We start from the raw sequence: 6,000 nt of genomic DNA, 5'->3' as shown, positions 1-6,000 counted from the left end.
AACTATATACTCGAATATATATTATCGCCTGATAAAGATTATTACGAATAATTTACATTGAAAAAGTTCTGATACCTTATTGACACCCAGGATGAGCTGCTACTGGATCTTTCTTGAGCCCACTGTGTCTTTACTCAAAGCAATCTCCACTCTGTCTTTCTCTACCTCTCCCTCTCACCACATACAAATACTCTTTAGTTATTGGAAATTTTCGCATTTACTTTGAGTTAAATGAGTCAACTACAAAATAAATACAAATACATACATGTATGTATGTGTATTTACTAACGTATGTGTATATATATGTATGTACGGATACATGTACACTTATCTGTGTCTGTTCTGTGGTGCTTTGATTTGAAGTGTCAAGCGTTGGCCAACAAATACAAACCGCAATAGGCTGTCACAATAATCTGCTTAACTGAACGAGTTCTGGCTGACAGAGCTTAAGATACCCTTTAGTTTTAGTATGCACAACATAGTTTAAGATATATAATTAATCATCACATATGGATTCATCGTCGAAAAAAAAAACGATTATAAATTTCTCTTATAGCAAAGCTTAAAAGTTCAATCTAATTTATCTGACCTCATGGGTATTCCCCCTTTCTTCTCTCTTTTTCTCTTTTTAGCCTCTCAAAGTCCACTAATCATTTTTTACAATTACTGTGAACAACCGTCGATCGTGTCTACGTGTACGATATCTCTGTGAGTGTATGTGTGAGTGTTAACAGACCCAAAGAGCCGACAAATATTCAAAATGAAATCATTTCAAAGTATTCCCGGCAAGTGAGTGAGTGAGTGAGTGAGTGAGCAAAAACAAAACTGAAATAACGAAAACAACGACGGGCAGAAGAAGAAGAACGACAAAATTAATTATTTAAATATGAAAATTTGGATTACAAATCAACAACATCAACAGCAACAGCAACAGCAACAGCAACAATAACAGCAACAACAACAAGTGGAAGAGCTATGAAACATCCCAATTGGAAAAAAGAATAAGACGGATCAAAGTTTGTTGTGGTGAGTAACATCAAAGAAGGAGAGAATGCGAGGGAGAGGCGGATAAAGTGAAAGAGTGTGACTATGAAGGACAGTGATAGAGAAATAGATAGAATGAGAGTCAAATATACAGAGCGAGGAAGATGAAAATATAGAGAGAGTGGCTGATAGAGATGGAGAGACAGAGATAGAGAGGCAGATGGAGAGTGAGATTGAGAGAAATACAAGCGAGAGGAGCAAGGGAGTTAGAGAGGTAGAGAGGGCGTGGAAATAGAAGAAGCCAAAGAGAGTAAGACAGTGAGAGAGAGAGTGAAGAAGAGAGGGGATGCAGACAGAGGAAGAGAAAGAGAGAGAAATATGGAGATTAAGAGTAAATTTGGATATAGAATTGGATATATAGAGAAAGGGATAGAGCGAAGGAGAAAAAAGTTGAAGCAGAAAATGCAGGTACGAATAAAAAGAGAGAGAAATATATGAAGTGAGATTGAGAGAGAAATAGCTAGAGAGAGAGAGAGATTGAGAGAGGCAGTGAGATGAAGAATAAGATGGAGAGATGGAAGGAGAGAGAGAGAGACATAGATGGAAAGAAAGACTAGTATATAAAGTAAGAGGTTTAGTCTATACGCCCGCTTAATCTGCAATCTTTGTAAATGAAATATAATTACAAAATCAAATTGCAACTTTCATAAATATTCTGCCATAAATTGTATGAAAATGTTCAATACAAATTGATGTTTATTTTAATGTGTTTGTAAACAGTTATTTGAGACTTTTATGGGAGTTAATGCGTTTAAATGCGAAAACGATTCTCGAGCTATAAATATACTTTGTTTCTGTTCTCACGTTTGTTGCTTGTGGCGTATTGTGCTTTATCCTTTTGTTGAATAATCCGATTTAAGCATTAATTAAATAGCAGAGTTCTGTCCCTCTCTCTCTCTACTTCTCCTCTCTTTCTCTCTGTGCCTTTCTGTTTGTCTATCTGTCTGTGTGCACATACATATTACATATTAGATTACGTGCAACAAGCATTTTAATTGTATTTGTTGCCTAATGAAATCACCGCATCATTTAAAAGCTTTTCCACTCACAGACAAGAAACCAAAGAGGATGAGGAAGAGGGAATTGAAGTAGATGAGAGGCTGCTACTCTCACCCTCTCACTCTCTCTCTCTCGCTGTCTCTCTATTGGCTTTTCTGGTACAGTCGTTATAATTAGTCAAGGAGTTTTTAACATTTAACATTGAGCAGGACGAGCTGAATCAAGCTACATGATCTAAGCACTTAAACACTTCCATAGAGCTGTGGAAATGATTGATGTCAATCTGTTGGATGTGGAGGCATTCCGATTTGATTGATGTTGTGCCTTAGGCGCTTCCAAAATTGGTTAATTGTGATTAGCTGAGCTGTGAGATAATCTAAAATGCAACATGTTCGATCCTAACGCCTCTGTTCCCTGTTCCTAGTTCCGCAATTCCGCTGCCTGCTCTTTCTCTCTCTTTATCAAAGCTCTTTGTTGTTGTTATTGCTGGATAACAACAATGACAGGGGCAGTAGCCACTGAGCACATTTGGGTGAATTCTATATAGCCACAAAGCCGCCCGACGCACATACTAACACACACTCACACATACACATCTACATATCCTAACCCCTAACCGCGTTTATTTCGCAAGCCTCCTCTTTGCCATGCCGCTTCATGCATTTGTATGCATGTATGTGTGTATGTTTATGTTTGTATTTGTGCACTTGCTCCAACTGCTGTCAGACCTGGGACAGATGCTGCCTGCCTGCATGCCTGCTTGCCTGGTGCTGTGCTACTTGCACTGCGTGCGACGTCTGTTCTCTAGCCTGCTTGTTGTTGCTATAGCCCGAAGCTCGCTTTGAGTTTTGAGTGGGCAGCAGCAGTTGCAGAGGCATCGGCAGGCGACAGCGAAGGCAGCAGCGGCTTTGGTCCGTTGCAAATGGCAAATACGTCAATGCCTTCCCGCCATTCCGCTCTCTTGCCGATGCTGCATTGCTCATTCTCTCTTCCATTTGTTTGCCTGTTTCGTCTGCTCATCTGTTCACTCTCTCACTCTAATTTATCGGGTCGTGTGCGCGGGCGCCCGTTCCACTTCGAGTCGTCTTTCCCATGCATTCCACCTCCTGGTTGCAGCAGCGATAACAACAACAAAAACAACATGCACAAATACAACAACTATTTCACCGTTACATAAATACCCAACTACAACTACAACAACTGCAAGCTGCTGCTACTGCTGCTGCTAGCAGCTAGCTGCTGCTGTTGGCTGCATAAATTCATTTGTTTGTTGTTGCTGTTGTTATTGTTATTACTAGCGCTGCCAGCGTCTCTGCTGTCACTGTCACCGTTGCTTTTGCTTTTGCCGTTGCCTTTTCCCCTTTCGGGGATGGCGTCGTTGCCATTTTCAATTTTAGTTTTGCCGTTGCCTTCGTTCGGTTTGGGTTCGTTACTGCCAACTTCCACTCCTTTGCCGCACTCACGCCACCTACTCCTCCCCTTTTGTGCTCTGCCACCCACGCAACGTGTGTCCTTGCGCGCTCGTTTCCTGTATGCTCGCTCGCTTTAGCCAAGCCACGCCAAACTGTGCGACAGCCCATGGCTCTGGCTGGGACTTGGTCTGACTCTGACCCGACCCATTGTCCCGGCTGAGCTGCCCCGTTCCGTGTACCCTCTCTTATTCCACCTATCCTTAGCTCGGCTCAACCATCCCGTTTCGGTTCAGAGTTTACATTTTATGTATGTTTGTGCAAGTGTCTGTGTTGTGCGTGTGTGTGGGTGTCAATGTGTATGTTTGGGTGTCTGTGTGGGTCTCTGTGTGGCCTTTTTTTACACAATTTCCTTGAGCGCGCACAGCCGACAGACCCAACACCCCCAACCACCAACTGGTTAGCGATATCCTTGATAATAATGTGTACAACACCAAAAAACAAGTGGACGAGCTAACATCTTCTACGCCCTCGCCCCCGCCCCCGCGTCCATTGCCGTCTCCGACTCCGACCCCTTTAATGTTCCACTTACTTGCTTGGTATTCCAGCTGTACTGAAATCCATTTTATTTTATTTCGGTTCTGTTTGCAGGACTTCTGTTCCTTTCCCGCCCCGTCGTTCTCTCTTCCACTCTGCTTGTGTGCGGTACGAAAGCCACAGCAAAATTAGTACCCGTTAGAGTACAGTAAATAAAAGTAGAGAAGAAATCGAATATAATTTCAGTTTTACTTTTAAGTTCAACTTAAAATGTGTCAAATATAGTAAAGAAAATATGACAAATAATAAAACTTTAATATAAATCAATGAATATGGAATTTGCTTTTATATTTGTCCACATTAGGCAAATTTCACTGTTGCAGAAATTGTTGAATGTTTAATCCACTTTCATTGATCTGCATGCATTTCACAACTACAGCGAATCTTAAATGGATTCAAATGTATTTGAATCCATTTAGGAAAATGTGAAAGGCGACAATTAAATATTTCAGATCTTAATTTGTTTATTGTGTTAATCAAATTTTGAATATGTTTGAAATATCGAATGTTGGCTAAACTACGTAAAGTGAAAGAGAGAAGATGGATGGTGGGAATGGCACATAGACATACATACAAAATTGAAAGAGGGCAAAGCTGTTTTATGTTATTGCTGTGGTGTACTTGTTGCTGCAGTCGTCGCAGTTGCAGTCTGGATACAAACGGTGCAGAAGTGGGGCATAAAACAGAAGACCAAACGAGTGAACAAATGAAGATCGCGATGACGGTGACGGCAACGGCAAGTTCTCTTATACTGTGTGCGTCTCTGTCTGTTGCTCGTTGCTGAGTCAATAACCTCGCACCGAAGGAGAAGAAGCACAAGAAGTAGCAGCAACCAACAAGCATGCGAACAAGAGGTATAAGCCCTCTCTACTCCAGTCGCTCTCAGCAAGAGTCGACGTGAGTAATGAGAAAAGGCGAAGTCAAAGTGAACTGAAAATTGTCGGAGCGTTATAAAGCCGCCAACAATCAAATGAAGGCGCGACGCGACGCATGGTAGGCAGCAGCAGCAACAGCAGCAACAGCAGCAAGAACAACAACGACGTGTACCTAAATCTAAATCCCCGCCCCAAGAATGCCAGCAAAATTACAAATGCATACATACATACATAGGTATGTATATACATACATGGTTATGTGTTAGTGTGAGCGTGTTTGACTGTATGTTGAGTCAAAGATGATCAGCGAATGCGCGGACAAGTGAACATAAATAAATAAAAATGTGTGTATTTAGGCATGTGTGCTTGTACCGAAAGCGCCACGGTTGGAATTGAAACGCGCCAAAAGGGACGAGAGTAGCCAATAATCAAAGCGACCCACACGCACACATACTGTCGCCCGTTCAGTCATTCATGCACTCATACTCACTCAAAGCTCGCCTGCCTTACATATACATACATATGCATATGTATGTACGTGAATGTTACGTCTGCACGTTGCACTCAAATTGTTTCATTTCACGAACACCGAGTCTATGACGTTAACCCACAATTTGCATGCACATGCAAAACAAAGTATATTAAAAGAAACATTTTAATTAAATAAATCCATTTATGCAAACTTGCAATTCTTGTTAAGGAGTGTGTGCTTGTGATTATGTTTAGAAAATTCTTTTAATTCGATTGAGTATTAATGGGGGCAAGCATTTGCATGGGAGCGAATTTATTATATCAGCATATTTAATAGGAAATCAACAAAATTATTATAGTAGACAGCTGCGGCGATGAGTTCTGGTTGTTGTTGTCGTTGTATATACATAAAACACAAAATCGGCGGCATTTGGCAAAGATACACAAAAAAGCACACATACATACACGCTCACTTACTTGTACACACATACACGCTTAAAAAGCGACTGACGGCTGCCAATTGAGCTAGAGATAATCAAGAGCACAAAAAGAATCTACAACAGCAACAACAAGTAAGAAAAACTCGTGTGAGTTAGCAAAGGGAT

The sequence above is a fragment of the Drosophila hydei genome, unplaced genomic scaffold (genome assembly GCF_003285905.1).
Source record: "Drosophila hydei strain 15085-1641.00,03,60 unplaced genomic scaffold, DhydRS2 tig00000060-arrow-pilon, whole genome shotgun sequence".
NCBI lineage: Eukaryota > Metazoa > Arthropoda > Insecta > Diptera > Drosophilidae > Drosophila > Drosophila hydei.
This window is presented reverse-complemented; position numbering follows the sequence as displayed.